Below are 20674 nucleotides of genomic sequence, written 5' to 3' on the forward strand. Positions count from 1 at the left end.
TCAAAGATCTATATTTAAAGGAAGAAAGAGAGCTACTGAGGCAGAGAGGTTTAGAGAGGGAATTCTAGAATTTAGGGCCAAGGCAGCTGAAGACATGGCCACCAATGGTGGTGCGATTAAAACTGGGGATGCTCAAGAGGCGAGAATTAGATGAGCGCAGATATCGCAGAGGATTTTGGGGCTCATGGAGATTACAGAGAGAAGGAGCGATGAGACCATGAGAGATTTTAAAACAAGGACGAGAATTTTAAAATCAAGACGTTGCTTGACTGAGAGCCAACGGGCGGGATTTTCCCCACCCGCCCGTAGCTGGGATCTTCCAGTCCTGCAGCAAATCAATGGACTTCTGGCTGAGGTACCACCTCACCCACGGCAGGTCCCACCCGCCACAGGGCTGGAAAATACCAACCAATGTTGGTCAGTGAGCACCGCCGTTAGGTGAATGGGATGGCGCGAGTTAGAAAACAGGCAGCAGGGTTTTGGATGAGCTCAATTTTACGGACAGAAGAATGTGGGAGCCCAACCAGGAGGAATGCATTGGAATGCATTGAATGAAGGTTTCAGCAACAGAGGAGCCGAAGCAGGGATGAAGTCAGACCATGTTGTAGAGGTAGAAATGGGTGGTCTTAGCGATGGCACAAATATGTGGTTGGAAGCTCTCCTCAGGGTCAAATACGAGACCGAGGTTGTGCAGAGACTGGTTTAGACCCCGACAGCTATCAGGGAGAGGGATGGAGTCAGTAGACAGGGAATAGTGGTGACTGAAGACATGGATTCAGTCCTCTCAATATTTAATTAGAGGAAATTTCTGCTCACCCAGTACTGGACGTCAGATAAGCAGTCTGATAACTTAATACCGTGGAGGGGTCGAGAGTGGAGGGGTAAGGTAGAGGTCGGTGTTGTCAGTCTTCTCATCTGATCTATGCCCATGTGTGAGTGATAAAGTTGTTGAAGAATATCAGGTTGCAAAGATTCCAGTATGATTGCACAATGTTCAGCACCATTCACGACTCCTCAGATACTGAAGCAGCCCATGCCCAAATGCAGCAAGACCTGGACAATATCCAGGCTTGGGTTGACAAGTGGCAAGTAACATTCACGCCACACAAGTGCCAGGCAACGACCATCTCCAACAAGAGAATGCAACCCTGAAACACTGACAACTGGTTTAGCCATCCACTGCCAAGAGGAAGCATGTATATGAGAAATAGGAGGGGGCCAATGATAGATCCTTGGGGGACACCAGAGAAATGATATAGTTGCAGGAAGAGAATCCATTGCAAGTGGTACTTTGGCTACATTTAGATAAATAAGAATAGAATGAGGCGAGGCATTGGAGGAGGTATCGAAGGCTGCAGACAGGTTAAGCGGGACAAGGAGGGATAATTTACCTTTGTTGCAGCCACAAATGATGCCATCAGTGACTTTGATAAGAGCCCTTGAGGTAACTGTGATGAGGGCAGAAGCCTTATTAGAGGGATTCAAACATATCATTCCAGGTATGATGAGCACAGATTTGGGAGGTGACAACATCTTCAAGGATTTTGGAGAAGAAATGGGGTTGGACTGGGAACAGTGGTTTGCAAGTATGGTGGGGTCTAGGGGTGGTTTTTTGAGGAGATGGGTGATGTCGGCAGATTTAAAGAGGGGCAACACCTGCATGAGAGAACTGTTAACAGTATCAGTTAACATGGGGACCAGGAGGGTGGTCAGCAGTTTAGTGAGAATAGGATGAGGAAGCAGGAGGTGAGTCTCATGAACAAGGTGAGTTTGGTGAGGGCTTAATGGGGGGTAGGAAAGAAACCAGAGGAAGGCGTAAGCTCTGGGCTAGGACAGGGGGACCTCAGAAGAAGTTTGATCTGGTGCGCTAGTGGAAGGGAGGGACACGGCACAGGCAGCTGATCAGATGATCTCGATCGGCAGAGAGGTCCATCAGCTCCACACTCTTATTGTTGGAGGTGAGAGTGGAGGAGGCAGGGGAGAGAGGTTGAAGATTACAGTTTACAGTAGACAGGAGAAACCAGGGCTTAATTTTGCATTCCAGGTAATCCTGAAGTAGTGAGCAGTTCTGGCAGACAAGAGCAGGACCAGGCCAGACCTGACAGTGGATGGCTAAACCAGTTGTCCATGTTTCAGGGTTGCATTCTCTTGTTGGAGATGGTCATTGCCTGGCACGTATGTGGCATGAATGTTAATTGCCACTTGTCAACCCAAGCCTGGATGTTGTCCAAGTCTTGCTGCATTTGGACATGGGCTACTTCAGTAACGGAGGAATTGCAAATGGTGCTGAACATTGTGCAATCATACTGGAATCTTCGCAATCTGATATTCGTCAACAACTTTATCACTCACACACGGGCATAGATCAGATGAGAAGACTTGCAAGAGAGACAGTCTATTGGCTGGGTATGAACCATGGCATTGAAGCCGTCATCAAGAAGTGTGAGACATATCAAGAGCATATACCAAGTCAGCATCAAGCACCGCTGATTCCACATGAACTTCCTACCCATCCTCAGTCCAAAATCACATCTGACCTTTCATGTCTGTGGCACGGACTTCATCATCATTGTTGACAATTTTACCAAGTACTCCATTATTTGACAATTGCACAATATGTCAAGCACAGCTGTGGTGCACACTCTAAGTAATATTTTCAGTTATTTGATGTGCCTCGGGAGATCATTATGGATAACTTTGCACAATTTATTGGTAAGCCATTTCAGGATATCTGTCAGGAGTGGAATATAGATCGCACTACTTCTTCTCATCATTACCCTCAATCTAATGGCCCAGCTGAACAAATGATTCACACATTGAAATCCCTAATGCCCAAACATAAACAGCCCAAGCAAGATCTACACATTGCAATGTTACATCTGAGAGCAACACCTTTAAGTGCAACGATTTCATCACCAGCAAAGCTCATGTTTGGCGGACCAGTGTGCACCACTTTACCTACTCTTACCCATTCTACTCACTCAGAAAACAGAAAGAAACTGTTAAAACTACAAGAGAAGATTGTCAATGCACACAATAAAAATGCAGGTACAGAATTGCCAAATTTACAGATTGCGCAACAAGTTCGCATCCCACAGAAGGTACATGGCAACCAGCCAAAGTGATAAGGATTTGTTCGAAACCAAGCTCATATGAAGTCATCACAAAGGTGCAATGGTGAGGTGTAACCAAAGACAAATCAGATCCATTCCAGCTCCTCAACTATCTTACAGTACTACTGTATCTAGGACAAGATCGCAAGTGCAACCAGGAACATCATCCAAGAATGACAATCCCACAGATCACTGAAATTAAAGAAACCTCTAGACAAGGTTACCATCACAAGATCTGGGCATACCAATAGATTACCCTTATGCTTTAGAGACTAATAGAGTCATCAGTTATTCAGCAATTGTGTAATAGTAACTAAACATGAACATGTATTGTAAATAGTTATGCCTCTTTGGAAGGGGAAAGTATCTTTGAAAAGAAAGGAGAATGTTGTAATATACCTTAAAGAGATATCAACATGACATCATTAAAAGGGAAATGTGTCCTGTCAAACAGTCTTAGTTTCACTTTTGTTTTGAGCAAAGCACATACACACAGCCCTGATGCCTTTAGGCTTTATACCCATGTATAACTGTTCTCATGTGTCTAGTCTTAGTAAATGAACCCACAACTTGTTTACCCAATCTCCTTATGAGCGATTGGTGCCTTGTGTCTTGCACAGTAAATAAGCCCAAGGTATTATATCATTACAATAACACGACAAGCACAAGGGAGTAATGAGTGAAAGGAACTTAATGTGAGTTAGGATACAAGCAGCAGAGTTGTAAAGCAAAACCACAGTAATCTGGCAATAAATTGTTTTCAACCTGATAAGTGTAGACATTTGCTGAATTTCTCAGAGTGGCAATCCTGCCAAATCACTTGCCCAACTTACAGCAGGAATTATTTATCTGGGCAGTTGTATGAATTGTATTAGAAGAGTTTTCACAAACTAAGTTGTGTTTTAAAAAGTTAGTGAGGCGCGGTTGAGGTGAAAAACGTTAGGGTTGTTCAAAACACGGGAAGAGTTTCAATGAATCAACTAACTTCTTGCATGCTTTGTCTGTTGTACTTTATATGAACTTCAGTCAGCCTGTTTGAACACATTAACTATACAGTCATTTGGTAGTACAGAGCTTGAATGTTGCTGAAAAAAGAGATTTTGTCAAAGATTGCACTCTTGCACTCATCAGGACAATCACAAGAATACCAATGTCAGGGGAAGCAACAACTTTATACTGTATGAGAAGAAAGTGCTGATTGGTTGGCAAGTGGACTCTGGTTGGTAGAGGCAGTGTCATGGAGTATGCATCTGTTAATGGTGACTGACAGTTAACTGCCAAGCATTGTTTGAAATTTAAACTAGGAAGCGTGACTCTGGTTGGTCAAGGCATTGCCCTGAGGAATGAAGCAGCAACTGGCTATCACTTATTTTGTTTAGCTGGAACAGGTGCAATGTGTGTATATGCTCTATCTGTCTTCAAAGAACAGGGCCCTGTTTATTAATATATGTAGCTTCCAGTACACACAAATACACAACACTGTGAGTCAAACTGACAATCTTAAATTAGTTGTCAGCGTAATTTTTAGCACACTGAGGATTATTTAGCAAACGTTGTCCAATCATGATATCACATCTAATGTTGAACGCTGTGTATAGAGTTTTGCAAACATGGGTTGGTTGGGTACGGTCTGTACCTTGCCTACTGAGAACAGCGTAAGGGACATGCAGGGAAATTCTAATGAATTTCTCCAAGATTGTATTAAACCCAAGGTTGTGCCAGTTTTCATTTCAAAACATATCAATAATGCTAAAGTGAGTCACAGTCCCACAATTGAGGGAGCATTTATGCAAAATGGGATTGAATAAATTGATAATAAGGTTACTAATTTATGCCGTGCCCTACATTGCGCTTGGTCTGAGGTGCACAAGTTCCTTTCATTTTTTGATTTGATCCATTTATGCTGCTATATTGCTTCAACAGATGACTGCATCGCAAACAGTACCCGTTGGAAACATGCCCACACATACACTCACTTAAACAGATGCGCTTTGGCAATGCAATTAACAGCATCGCTAAACAGGTAACAAATCTTTCTGACCATGTACACTCAGAAAGCGAGGAGCTTCTTCTTGGGCATGGTTTCAATTTTGATGTGTCTCCATCCCAAATTTAATGGGAAGAGGTATTAGCTCAGTTCAAACTCCTCTACTCCCAACTATCCCCACCACAAACCAGCATCCACTGAAGGGGCTGAATACTAACACGCCCAGCTGATCTAGTACACGCACATTGTGCGATTCCAAACAACCTGTCCGACTTTCACATGCAACGCGAATGTCCCACAGCGTTGCAAGACCTTAAGACCAATGCAGACATAAACATACGTAACAAAAACAAAAAATGCTGGAAAAACTCAGCAGCCCTGACAGCATCTGTGGAGAGAAAGACAAAGTTAACGTTTCGAGTCTGTACGGCTCTTCTTCAGAGCTAAGGGAAGTAGAAATGTGGTGAAAAATACACTGTTTAAGTGGGGTGGAACAGGTGAAGCTGGATAGAAGGCCAGCGATAGGTGGAAGCAAAGGAGAGATTGCAAAAGATGTCATAGACAAAAGGTCAAAGGGTTGTTAATAGTGGTGGTGCTGGCTAAAGGAGGTGCTAATGGTGGCATTAAGAGTGGAAAGCAGAATGTGATAATGGCAGGGCCAGGGTAAGCTCCCTGGAAAGTGACAGATGGCCCTAGTGGGGTGGGGGTTGGTGGCAGGAAAAAGGTCGAAAAGGCTAAAAGCTGGGGATAAAACAATGAATAAAAATGGAACATGAGGAAGAGCTCAAATTGATTTGAATTGGCTGAAGACTGGCATCTGTGATACTGGGCACCTCAGGAGGAGGCCGAGATGGATCACCCACTCAGCTCTGGCTTTAGATGGCTGCAAATGCTTCAGCCTTAAGCTTTGCACTGATATGCTGCACTCTAACATATCATCCCTCCTCATAGCTGTAATTGCTTCCCCCGCTCCCTTTTTATTCAGCTCTCTATCTTGTCTGAAAACACCATAACCAGGAATGTTGAGCTGCCATTCCTGTCCCTCTTTAAGCCATGTTTCTGTAAAAGCTATGATATCATACTGCCACATTTCTCTCTGTGCCCTCAGTTCATCTGTTTTATTTGTTATACTCCTTGCATTGAACTGTATGTCCTTGAGCGCTGCCAAACTCTTTTTTATTTTCTATCTTTTGTTTCCTCCAGACTCATTCACTGATTTTCTGCCATCCATTACCAATTCTGATTGTCCTCCATCTGAACCTACCCTCAGGTTCCCAGCCCCTTGCCAAACTAATTTAAACCCTCCCCAACAGCACCAGCAAACCTCCCAGCAAGGATATTGGTCTTAGGTCCATTGAGGTGTGAACTCTCTGGCTTGTACAGTTCGCAGCTCCCCTAGAACTGGTCCCAATGCCCCAGGAATCAGAATCCCCCCCCTCCAATGCCATCGCTCCAGCCATGCATTCATAAGTTCCAACCTCCTATTTCTATTCTCACTAGCTCAAGGCACTGGAGGTTACTTGTTCTGAGGCTCTGCTTTTTAATGTCTTACCTAGCTCCCTAAAATCCACTTTCAGGACCACATTCCCTCTTTTTACCTATGTCATTGGTACTAGTGTGAACCATGACCTCTGGTTGTTCACCTTCCCCTTAAGAACGTCCTGCAGCCGCTCTGTGATATCCTTGACCCTAACACCAAGGAGGCAACATACTGTTCTGGAGTCATGTCTAAGGCCACAGAAACACCTGTCTGTTGTCCTAACTATCAAATCCCCTACCACTGCTCCTCTTTCACTCTTCCTCCTTCCCGTCTGTGCAGCTGAGTCATCCATGGCGCCCCAAACTTAACTCTTGCTGCACTGCTCCGAGGAACCATCACTCTTACCGGCGTCCAATATGGAAAACCAGTTTTTGAGCGAGATGGACTCAGGTGTCTCCTGGCCCTCCTAGACCTTCTGGCGGTCAGCCATTCCCTCTCTGCCTGACGCTCCTAACCACCTACCCGAATGTGCTATCCATGTAGTCCACAGCCTCATGGAAGTGCCACAGTAACTCCAGCCGCCACTCAAGTTCCGAAGCCCAGAGCTCAAGTTTCCGTATTTGGTGACACCTCCTGCACATGTGCTCGTCTGGGCACGTGAAGTGTCCACGACTCCCACATGCCACAGGATGGGCATTCTGTGTGGCTGAGCTGCCCACCATTCCTTAAGCTTACATTTTGACTAATTACTATAAACTGGAGACTAGAAAGTAAAGTAAACTTACTCACCAATCAGCTCCTTTTCTTATTCCTGTATATTAGATACTTAAGGGTTACGCAAGGAAGAAAAAGCTCAACAACAACTGCAGACTGATAAAAAAAAAATCACAGTATCTTCACAGTTCCTTAACAGTGCAGAATGAGGCCATTCAGCCCATCGAGTCTGCACTGGCTCTCTGAAAGAGCATTCCACCTAATCCCACTCCCCTGTCTTTTCCCCACAACCTTGCACATTCTTTCTTTTCAGGTAGCAATCCAATTCCCTTTTGAATGCCTCAATTGAACCTGCCTCCACCACCATCTCAGGAAGTTTGCTCCAGACTCCAACCACCCTCTGGGTGAAAAAAAAATTTCCTCACATCACATTTACTCCTTTTGCCAATTATTTTGAATCTGTGCCCTCTAGTTCTTGATGTTTTCTTGAGCGGGAACAGTTTCTCACTATTTACCCTGTCCATATCCCTCAGGATCTTGAATACCTCCATCGTCTCCTCTCAGCCTTCTTTTCTCCAAGGCAAACAGTCCCAACCTCTCCAATCTACCCTCATAGCTACAGTTCTTTATCCCGGGAATCTCCTCTGTACTCTCTCCAATGCCTTCACATCCTTCCTCAAGTATGGCGCCTGGAACACGACATAGTACTCCAGATGAGGCCTAACCAGGGTCTTATTCAAGTTCAACATGACCTCCTTGCTTTTGTACTCTATGCTCCTATTAACAAAGCCAGAGATACTATATGCTCTCTCAACATGTCCTGCCATCTTGTATACACCAAGATCCCACTGTTCCTGCAGCTCCTTTAGAGGCTCTCCCTTTATTTCATACTGTCTCACCATATTTTTCCTGCCAAAATGAATCACCTCACACTCCTTTGAATTGAACTTCATCTGCCATTTGTCTGCCCAATCCACCAACATGGCTATGTCTTTTGAAGTTCAAGACTATCCCCATCACAGTTGATGACATTTCCAATCTTTGTATCACCTGCAAATATTGATATCATGCCCTGAACACCACAGTCTAGGTCATTAATATACATCAGGAAGAGCAAGGGTCCCAACACTGACCCCTGGGGAACTCCACTAAAAACCTTCCTCCAATCTGAAAAACAATCATTTATCACTACTCTCTGTTTCCTGTCACTCAGCCAATTTCTTATCCAAGTGCCTACTTTCCCTTTTATTCCATGTCCTAGAATTTTGCTCACAAGTCTGTTGTGTGGCACTGCATCAAATGCCTTTTGATAATCCATATACACCGTATCAACAGCGTTTCTCTTATCAACTTTCAATGTTACTGCCTCAAAAAATTCCAGAAAGTTCGTTAAACATGATTTTCCCTTAATGAATCCATGCTTACTTTCCTTAATTATCCTGCAGTTGTCTAAGTGCCTATTGATTTTATCCTGTACTATAGTTTCCAAAATATATCAGGCAGCCCCTTCCTGTTGAACCAACTCCTTTCAGCTGATTGCTAGATAACTACCACTACCAGACAGCACATTCCTATTGAACCAACTACTTTCAGTTGATCGACAGATAACTGCCACGACCAGATAACTCCCCCTGTTTAACAAGGCTATTTCACTCACTTGAAGGTTGTTAGTTCTATGTCATGGTCTGACAGTTAATTTATATTTAAACTTTAGAAAAACTTACCAGAACTTACCACGTGAACCAAATTCCCAACTCCATACTCCATCTATGTCTCACTCAGGCGTAATGTCCTGTCTCTGTATGCACCCCCTACCTACTTGGAACTATATAACCATTTCTTCACTGTCGCTGGGTCAAGATCCTGGCACTCCCTTCATAACAGTGCTGGTGACCCTACAATACATGGACTGCAGCAGTTCAATAAAGCAGCTCCCCATCACCTTCTGAAGGGCAATTAGAGATGGGAAATAAATGCTGACTGAGCCAGTGATGCCCACATTATGTTGACAAGTTGTGATTGTTTACCTTACAGCAGACATACAACTCACTCAGCAATAACCCAGTCACCGATATTCATTTTGGTTCCCGCCAGTGCCATTAGGCCCTAACATGGACCAACGAGCTGAAATCGAGAAGGGAGGTGTGAGTGCCTGCTCTTGATTATCAAGGGAACATTTGACCGAGTGTGGTATCAAGGAATCCTAGCAAAACTGAAATCAATGGGAATCAGGTTGGAGTCATACCGAGCATAAAAGAAGATGATTGTTGGAGGTCAATCATCTCAGTACCAGGAGTTCCTCAGGGTAGTGTCCTAGGCCCAACCATCTTCAGCTGCTTCATCAATGACCTTCCCTCCATCACAAGGTCAGAAATGGAGGTGTTCACTGATAATTGCGCAATGTTCAGCACCATTCTCAACTTCTCAGATACTAAAGCAGTCCATGCCCACATGCAACAAGACCTGGGCAACATTCATGCTTGGGCTGATAATGGGCAAGAAGCATTCATGCCACACAAATGCCAAGCAATTATCATCTCCCAAGAACAGAGAATCTAACATCCTAGGGGTTACCATTTTCCAGAAAGTTAACTGGGCCAGCCACATAACTGCTGTGTCTACAAGAGCAGGTCAGAAGCTGGGAATTCTGTGGCGAGTAATTCACCTCCTGATGCCCCAGAGCCTGTCCACCATCTACAAGGCACAAGTCAGGGAGTTGATGGAATACTCTCCATTTGCTTGAATGAGTGCAACTACAACAACACTCAAGAGGCTCGCCATCATATAGGACAAAGCAGCCCACTTAATTGGCACCCCATCCACCACTTTGAACATTCACTCCCTCCACCACCAATGCAGTGTATATCATCTACAAGATGCACTGCAGCAATTCACCAAGGCTCCTTTGACAGCACTCTCCAAACCCATGATCTCTACCTAGATCAGTGTTGTCCAATGCATTTTCATTGCTTGCCAAATTTTTGGCAATCAGTTCACCATATTGGCCACATGTTGTAATATATACGCAAGGGGAGGAGGTGGCATGTTGGTGTTTCACTGGGTTAGTATTCCAGAGATGCAGGGTAATGATTTGGGGACCTGAGTTTGAATCCAACCATTGCAGATGATGACTATGAAACCTTTGTTGTGAAAGCCCATCTGGTTCACTATAGAACTTTAGGGAAGGAAATCTGCCATCCTTACCTGGTCTGGCCTACATGTGACTCCAGACCCACAGCAATGTGGTTGACCCATAAAAATGCCCTCTGAACAAAGGAAATTGGGGATGGGTAATAAATGCTGGGCTTAACCAGTAACACCCACATCCCACAAACAAATATGCAGCTATTTTAAAATGGGTTTGAGGTTTTAAATTGTCAGTAATCACAACCAATACACTCACTGCTAGAGCCAGGAAAACAGCTTCAAAATGGCTTTAAAATCCAACCATACCACAAGGCAAGCCTGCTTTATACAGTCTCAAAAGGTGGTGACAATCTGTTAAGTGATGTGTTCTGATGTGTTCTTTTTCTGACTGTGTGCCCCAGTTTATTTGAAAAAAGCACATTTTGTCTGGAGCAACTTGTCTATTTTATCCAAACTGATATATTAGGAGACTGAAGGAAAGGAAAAGAATTGACACATTTCTATGCATTAGCTTCTGCGTTCTGATTCTTGCCATAATTATGCCCTTTCGCCTGCCATTTTCAAACACAGCGTCTAGACATTTCATAGGCTTTGGATCAAGACCAACTTCTCCTTTTGCATCAATAAATCCCTATTCCCTTCAATCACTCATTTCAACAATCTATAAAGTTGAAGACTGAATACATATGGATATTGCTGCACTGGAAGTGCAGTGTCTTTGAATATTTTTAGATTCTTGATTAACAAGGAGGTGAAAGGTTATCGGAGGTTGTTGGGAGGTTGCAATCAGATCAGCCATGAATGGCGGAGCAAGTTTGAGGGGCCAAGTGGTCTACTCCTGCTCCATGTTCATATGTTCTTATTTTCAAGGCTGAGTTAGATAGATAAGGAGTCAAGGGTTATGGGGGATGGACAGCAAAGTGAAGTTAAGGCGACAATCAGATCAGCCAAGATCCTATTTGGGCTGCTGTAGAGTGCTTAAGTTGGAGTTTGGTGACTGAGGGAATTTAAGCATTAATTTCTATCTAAAGTCTAGTCTTTCTTTAATTTAGTAATTAACTAAAAGTTGCTTTTTGGATTGGAAGAAGGTGAGTTTTAGGCCAGCTTTAAAACAGGGTTTATACGGGCTCTGTTTGCAGCTACAATTAGTTAATTAGATAACTGACTTAAACAGGTTTTCAGAAGCTAGATTCAGAGTATTAAAACAGGCCATCTTACAGTGCTGACTTTGCACTGGAGTGCAGCTTTGGGCTGCAGTAGAGTGATTACGCTGGAGTTTGGTGATGGAGGGAGTTCAATAGGGAGGGAATGAGGTGATCCTTTGAGTACCATAAGTACGGTCAGGTAAGTATTTACTACTTTTATCCTAATGGATTTCAAGGCCTTATTTTATGGTTCATCGTTTGTAAGGGCTATATTCTGTAACAATGAGGAGCAGGGAAGAAGGGCCCTAGAGTAATTGATGTTATTTGATATTAAGTATCTTCCAAAAGGTTTAATTTAATTTAAACTGGTAAATCATGGCAGGAGAGCTCAAAGCCATGGTGTGCTCCTCCTGCTCTACGTGGGAAGCCAGGAACATTTCCAGTGCCCGGGAATTGTGTGCAGGAAGTGTCTCCAGCTACAGCTCCTGGAAGCCTGGGTTTTGGAGCTGGAGCAGTGCCTTGGGACACTGTGGAGCATCCGCGACGTGGAGAGTATCATGGATAGCATGTATAGAGAGGTGGTCACACCACAGGCTAAGAGTCCACAGGCAGGAAGGTAATGGGTGACCACCAGGCAGAGCAAGAGCAAGACTAGGCAAGCAATGCAGGAATCTCCTGGGGCTATTCCCCTGCAAAACAGATATACCGCTTTGGATACTGTTGAGGGGAATGGCCTCTCAGAGGAAAGCAGCAACAGCCAAATTCATTGCACACGGTTGGCTCTACTGCACAGCGGAGGAGTAAAAAGTGTGGGAATGCAATAGTTATAGGGGATTCAATTCTAAGGGGAATAGATAGGTGTTTCTGTGGCTGCAAACGAGACTCCAGGGTGGTAAGTTGGCTCCCTGGTGCTAGAGTCAAGGATGTCTCAGAGCAACTAGAGGACATTCTGAAGGAGAAGGGTGAACAGCCAATGGTCGTGGTACACATTGGTACAAACAACATAGGTGAAAAAAAGGGGTGAGGTCCTAAATGCAGAACATAGGGAGTTAGGAAGTAAGTCGAAAAGTAGGTAGTGATCTCAGGATTACTATCAGTGCCACGTGCTAGTCAGATTAGAAATAGCAGGATATGGAGCATGAATATGCGGCTGAAGGGGGAGGGTTTCAGATTCCTGGGACATTGGGACCAGTTCTGGGGAAGGTGGGACCAGTACAAGCTGGACGGGTTACACCTGGGCAGGACCAGGACTGATGTCCCAGGGGGATTATTTGCTAGAGTGGTTGGGGAGGGTTAAACTAAAATGGCAGGGGGATGGGAACCCATACAAGGAGTCAGAGGAGGGGGAAATCAAGGACAAGAACAAAAGACGGAAAGGGGAATAAGGAAAGTGATAGGCAGAGAAATCAAGGGCAAGAATCAAACAGGGCCTCTGAAAAAGAGTGGGAATGGGACAAGTAATGTTAAAAAAGACAAGCCTTAAGGCTTTGTGCCTTAACGCAAGGAGCATTCGCAATAAAGTGGATGAATTAACCATGCAAATAGATGTAAACAGGTATGATATAGTCAGGATTACGGAGACATGGCTGCAGGGTGACCAGGGATGGGAACTGAACATCCAGGGGAATTCAGTATTTAGGAAGGACAGACAAATAGGAAAAGGTGGTGTAGTTGCATTGCTGGTTAAAGAGGAAATTAACACAATAGTGAGGAAAGATATTAGTTCCGATAATGTGGAATCTGTATGGGTAGAGCTGAGAAACACTAAGGGGCAAAAAACGTTAGTGGGGATTGTATATAGACCCCCAAACTGTAGTGGTGATGTTGGGAATGGCATTAAACAGGAAATTAGAGACACATGGAATAAAGGAACATCTGTAATTATGGGAGACTTTAATCTGCATATAGATTGGGCAAATCAAATTAGTAACAGTACCGTAGAGAAGGAATTCCCGGAGTGTATATGGGATGGTTTTCTGGACCAATACATGAGGAACCAATTAGCAAACAGGCCATCCTGGACTGTGTAATGAGAAAGGAATAATTGGCAATCTAGTTGTGCGAGGCCCCTTGGGGATGAGCGACGATAATATGATAGAATTCTTCATGAAGATGGAGAGTGACGTAGTTGATTCTGAGACTTTATCATAATAAAGGAAACTACGATGGTATGAGACGTGAGTTGGCTATGCTGGATTGGGAAATGTTACCTAAAGGGATGACGGTGGATAGGCAATGGCAAACATTCAAAGAGCGCATGGGTGAACTGCAACAATTGTTTATTCCTGTCTGGCACAAAAGTAAAACAGGAAAGGTGACCAAACCATGGTTTACAAGTGAAATTAGAGATAGTATTAAACCCAAGGAAGAGGCATACAAATTGGCCAGTAAAAACAACAGACCTGAGGCTTGGGAGCAGTTTAGAATTCAGCAAAGGAGGACCAAGGGACTGATTAAGAAGGGGAAAATAGAGTATGAGAGTAAGCTTGCGGGGCCATTTCCGGTTGGCGGGCTTTTTGCGGGGTGGGTTTTCTGTCGGTGCGACGTTGGACTTGAGGGGGAAAACAATCGAAGCCAGAAATAGGTCTCGCACTAACCACAGGGACACTTGTAGGTAATTGCAATCGTGATAAGCAGGATGGACACCTGAAAGCTAATTGGTGAGTAAATCCTGGGAGCAGACTCGGAGGGAGGAGCACCGGAGCAGTGAGTATAAATCTAGCTTACCTCAGGGATTCTTGGCCTTGTCTCTAGGGAGCAGACTCGGAGGGAGAAGCACCAGAGCAGTGACCTCGGGGCACAGAGTAACTGAAGCCAAAACTGAAAAAGTGACATCGCCGGAAAGCTGTGACCTGATTGGTTGGTAGGAAATCTGCACCAAATTTGAAAAAAACACTGCAAAGCTAATTAATAAATTAATTATCTAAGTAGAGATGGCTGGGCAGGTGATGTGCTGTAGCTGTATGATGTGGGAGCTGGAAGATCCCACTGCAAGCCGCAGTGACCACATCTGCAGCAAGTGTTGGTTGCTGGAGGAACTCCGGCTCAGAATTGAAGAGCTGGAGTCCAAGCTCTGGATGTTTCAGCACATCCGGGAGGGGGAGAGTTACCTGGGCACTTTGGTTCAGGAGGCGGTCACACCCAGTAGATTAAGTGCCTCAGGTCTGGTCAGGGTCAGCAGGGTGTGACTCCAAGTGAGGCAGTTAGAGGGATCCTGTGTTCAGGAACAGAGGAGTCTCAGCTCTTGACCTTGCCCAACAGGTACAAGGTACTTGCTCCCTGTATGGACGAGGTACAGGGCTGTAGGGAGGATGAGCCAGCTGACAATGGCACCATGGCACAGGAGGCCATTCAAGAGGGGGGAGCAAAAAGACAAGGGGATTCTAGGGGACTGTTGTAGGGGATTCTATAATTAGGGGAATTGATAGCTTCCTTTGTAAGCAGGATTGAGAGTCCCACATGGAATGTTGCCTGCCCGGTGCCAGGGTGAGGGACATCTCTGACCAGCTTAAAAGGATATTGGAGAGCGAGGGGGAGGATCCAGTTGTTGTGGTCCACGTCAGGACAAATAACAGGAAGACAAGGAAAAGGACCTGTTTGGGGATTATCAGGAACTAGGAACTAAATTAAAGAACAGGTCCTCAAGGGTTATAATCTCCGGATTACTACCCGAGCCACGTGAAAATTGGCATAGGGATGCGAGAATAAGGGAAATAAACATATGACTAAAGGAGTGGTGCGGGAAAGAGGGGTTCTATTTCGTGGGGCACTGGCATCAGTATTGGAACAGGAGGGATCTGTACCGTTGGGACAGTCTCCACCTGAACCGATCTGGGACCAATGTTCTAGCAAAAAGTGTAAATAAGGTGGTCAACAGGACTTTAAACTAGAAAGTTGGGGTGGGGGGGGTGAAGGGTAAAACTCCAAGAAGCATGACTAATGGGAAACAAAGCAGCAGGTTAGCGTGTGGGGGGTGGATTCAACTTCATGGAAAATTATGAAAAAACTGAAAAGAAAGGAGAGCCCAGGAGAGGCTATTAAAGTCTCCAGAACACAAAATAGGACAGAGTGTTTGGAAAGGGCTAGGAATCGAACTTCAAGCACATCAGATAAAGGGACAACAATGAGAAAGGGGACAGGAAATACAGGACTGAAGGTGTTGTATCTGAATGCATGCAGTATATGAAATAAGGTAAATGAGCTTATGGCGCAGATTGAAATTGGGAGGTATAATGTGGTGGGCATCATGGAGACATGGCTACAAGGGGATCAGGACTGGGAGCTAAATATCCAAGGATATACATCCAAATCAAAAGATAGGCAGGTTGGCAAAGGGGGTGGGGTTGCTTTGTTAGTAAGAAATTAAATTCAATCGATAGCAAGAAATGATGTAGGGTCAGATGATGTAGAATCTGTGTGGGTAGAGTTGAGGAATCGCAAAGGTAAAAAAACCATAATGGGAGTTATATACAGGCCTCCGAACAGTAGTCAGGATGTGAGGCACAAGATACACCAGGAGATAGAAAAGGCGTGTAAGAAAGGCAAGGTTACAGTGATCGTGGGGGATTTCAATATGCAGGTAGACTGGGAAAATCAGTTGGTAGTGGATCCCAAGAAAAGGAATTTGTGGAATGTCTACGAGATGGCTTTTTGGAGCAGCTTGTGGAGGAGCCCACTAGGGAACAGGCAATTCTAGATTTAGTGATGTGTAATGAGGCAGATTTGATAAGGGAGCTTAAGGTGAAGGAACCCTTAGGAGGAAGTGACCATAATATGATAGAATTTACCCTGCAATTTGAGAGGAAAAGTTGGAATCAGATGTAATGGCATTACAGTTGAATAAAGGCAACTACAGAGGCATGAAGGACGAGCTGGCCAGAATTGACTGGGAGATGCGCCTAGCAGGAAAGACAGTGGAACAGCAATGGCAGGAGTTTGTGGGAATAATTTGGGAGACACAGCAAAAACTCATCCCTAGGAAGAAGAAGCTTTCTAAAGGGAGGACGAGACAACCATGGCTGACAAGAGAAGTCAGGGACAGCATAAAAGCTAAAGAGAAAGCATACAATGAGGTGAAGAGCAATGAGAAACTGGGGGATTGGGAAGGCTACAAAGACCAACAGAGGACGACTAAAGAAGAAATAAGGAGGGAGAAGATTAAATATGAGGGAAAACTAGCCAGTAATATAAAAGAAGATTGAAAGAGATTTTTTAGATATATAATGGGTAAGAGAGAGGCAAAAGTGGACATTAGGCGGCTGGAAAATGACATTGGAGAAGTAGTAGTGGGGAACAAAGAAATGGCGGAGGAACTGAATAGGTACTTTGCGTCAGTCTTCACGGTGGAAGACACGAGTGACATCCCCAAAGTTCAAGAGAATCGGGGGGCAGAGGTGAGTATGGTGGCCATTACCAAGGAGAAGGAGCTAGGAAAACTGAAAGGTCTGAAGGTGGATAAACCACCTGGGCCAGATGGATTACACCCCAGAGTTCTGAAGGAGATAACTGAAGAGATAGTGGAGGTGTTAGTGGTGATCTTTCAGGAATCACTCGAGTCAGGGAGGGTCCCAGAGGACTGGAATATTGCCAATGTAACCCCCCTGTTTAAGAAGGGAGTGAGGCAAAAGACGGGAAATTATAGGCTGATTAGCCTGACCTCGGTCGTTGGTAAGATTTTAGAGTCCATCATTAAGGATGAGATTTCAGAATACTTGGAAGTGCATGGTAAAATCGGGCAAAGTCAGCATGGTTTCATCAAGTGGAGGTCATGCCTGACAAATCTGTTAGAATTCTTTGAGGAGGTAATGAGTAGGTTAGACAAAGGAGAGCCAATGGATGTTATCTACTTGGACTTCCAGAAGGCCTTTGACAAGGTGGCGCACAGGAGGCTGCTCAGTAAGATAAGAGCCCATGGTGTTAGAGGCAAGGTACTAGCATGGATAGAAGATTGGCTGTCTGGCAGGAGGCAGAGAGTGAGGATAAGGGGGTCCTTCTCAGGATGGCAGCCGATGACTAGTGGAGTTCTGCAAGGGTCATTGTTGGGACCACATCTTTTCACTTTACACATTAATGATCTAGATGAAGGAACTGAGGGCATCTTGGCTAAGTATGCAGATGATACAAAGATAGGTGGAGAGACAGGTAGTATTGAGGAGGCGGGGAGGCTACAGAAGGATTTGGACAGGTTAGGAGAATGGGCAAAGAAGTGGCAGATGGAATACAAAGTGGGTAAGTGTGAGGTGAAGCACTTTGGTAAGAAGAATAGAGGCATAGACTATTTTCTAAATGGGGAGAGAATTCAGAAATCTGGAGTGCAAAGGGATTTGGGAGTCCTAGTCTAGGATTCTTTTAAGGTTAACTTGCAGGTTGAGTCAGTAATTAGGAAGGAAAATGCAATGTTGGCATTTATTTCGCGAGGACTAGAATATAAAAGCAGGGATGTGCTGATGAGGCTTTATAAGGCTCTGGTCAGACCACATTTAGAATATTGTGAGCAATTTTGGGCCCCCTATCTCAGGAAGGATGTTCTGACCCCGGAGAGGGTCCAGAGGATGTTCAGGAGAATGATCCCAGGAATGAAAGGCTTAACATATGAGGAACGTTTGAGGACTCTGGGTCTATACTCGATGGAGTTTGGATGGATGAGGGGGGATCTGATTGAAACTTACAGAATACTGAAAGGCCTGGATACAGTGGACGTGGGGAAGATGTTTCCATTAGTAGGAGAGACTAGGACCCAAGGGCACAGCCTCAGAGTAAAGGGAAGACCTTTTAGAACAGAGATGAGGAGAAACTTCTTTAGCCAGAGAGTGGTGAATCTTTGGAATTCATTGCCACAAAAGGCTGTGGAGGCCAGGTCACTGAGTGTATTTAAGACCAAGCTAGATAGGCTCTTGATTGGTAAGGGATCAAAGGTTACGTGGAGAAGGCGGGAGAATGGGGTTGAGAAGCTTATCAGCCATGAGAGCAGACTCGATGGGCCGAATGCCTAATTTCTGCTCTTATGTCTTATGGTCTTATGGTCTGTAAAAGTTCATCTAGGTATGTGAAGAGAAAAAGATTGGTGAAGCCAAATGTAGGTCCCTTACAGTCAAAAACAGGGGAATTTATAATGGGGAAAAAAGAAATGGCTGACCAACTAAATACATACTTTGGTTCTGTCTTCACAAAGGAGGATACTAATAACATACCAGAAATGTTGGGGAACACAGGGTTTAGTGAGAGGGAGGAACTGAAAGAAATCAGTATTAGTAAGGAAATGGTGTTGGGGAAATTGAAGGAATTGAAGGCCGATAAATCCCAAGGCCTGATAATTTACCACCCAGAGTACTTAAGGAAGTGGCCCTAGAAATAGTGGATGCATTGGTGGTCATCTTCCAAGATTCTATACACTATGGAACAGTTCCTACAGATTGGAGGGTAGCTAATGTAACCCCACTATTTTAAGAAGGAGGTAGAGAGAAAACAAGGAATCATAGACCAGTTAGCTTGATGTTGGTAGTGGGGAAAATTCTAGAGTTCATTATAAAAGATTTAATAGCTGAGCACTTGGAAAACAGTGACAGAACCAGACAGAGTCAGCATGGATTTACGAAAGAGAAATCACGCTTAACAAATCTACTGGAATTTTTCGAGCGTGTAACTAGTACGGTTGGTGAGGGGGAGCCAGTGGATGTGGTTTATTTGGACTTTCAGAAGGCTTTCAACAAAATCCCACATAAGAGATTAATGTGTAAAATTAAAGCGCATGGGATTGGGAGTGGTGTATTGAGATGGATAGAAAACCGGTTGGCAGACAGGAAACAAAGAGTAGGAAAAGGGTCTTTTTCCGAATGGCAGGCAGTGACTAGTGGGGTACCGCAGGGATCAGTGCTGGGACCCCAGTTATTCATAATATATATTAATGATTTAGATGAGGGAATTAAATGTAATATCTCCACATTTGCAGATGACACAAAGCTGGGTGGGAGGGTGAGCTGTGAGGAGGATGCAGAGATGTTTCAGTGTGATTTGGACAAGCTGAGTGAGTGGGCAAATGCAATGCAGATGCTGTATAATGTGGATAAATGTGAGGTTATCCACTTTGGTAGCAAAAACAGGAAGGCAGATTATTATCTGAATGGCTATAAATTGAGAGAGGGGAATGTGCAAGGAGACCTGGGTGTCCTCATACACCAGTCGCTGAAGTTAGGCATGCAGGTGCAGGAGGTAGTAAAGAAGACAAATGGTATGTTGGCCTTCATAGCGAGAGGATTCAAGTACAGCAGCAGGGATATCGTGCTGCAATTATACTGGGCCTAGGTGAGACCACACCTGGAATATTGTGTGCAGTTTTGGTCTCCTTACCTGATGTTCTTGCTATAAAGGGAGTGCAGCGAAGGTTTACCAGACTGATTCCTGGGATGACAGGACTGATATATGAGGAGAGATTGAGTCTATTAGGATTATATTCGCTGGAGTTCAGAAGAATGAGGAGGACTTCATAGAAACCTATAAAATTCTAACAGGTCTAGACAGGGTAGATGCAGGAAGGATGTTCCCGATGGTGGGGGAGTCCAGAACCAGGGGTCACAGTCTGAGGATATGGGGTAGACCATTTAGGACTGAGATGAGGAGAAATTTCTTCACTCAGAGAGTGGTGAGACTGTGGAATTCACTACCACAGAAAGTAGTTGAGGCCAAAACATTGTATGTTTTCAAGAAGGAGTTAGATATAGCTTTTGGGGCAAAAGGGATCAAAGGATATGGGAAGTGGGAGCAGGCTATTGAACTGGATGATCATAATGGTGGAGCAGGCTTGAAGGGCTGAATGGCTGAATGGCCTTCTCCTGCTCCTACTTCTTATAGTGGTAGGTGTGTTGGAGGATAAAGCTGTCTCAGTTAAGCAGTGTAGTGGGAGTGAATTAAAATATGTTGGGGTGTGTGGGTGTTCGAGGGGAGGAAGGTTTCTTGGTGTCCATGTCCCTTAAGAAGCAAAGGCCTTCTGCCTTATTTTCCTGCTGACTTTCACATCAGCAGTAATAGCATGCTCTGATGTGCATATTCATATTGCATTGTTCATTGTGAAGCACTTTCTCCACATACACTT

This window comes from Carcharodon carcharias, chromosome 4, assembly GCF_017639515.1.
Source record: "Carcharodon carcharias isolate sCarCar2 chromosome 4, sCarCar2.pri, whole genome shotgun sequence".
In the NCBI taxonomy this organism is placed as follows: Eukaryota; Metazoa; Chordata; class Chondrichthyes; order Lamniformes; family Lamnidae; genus Carcharodon; species Carcharodon carcharias.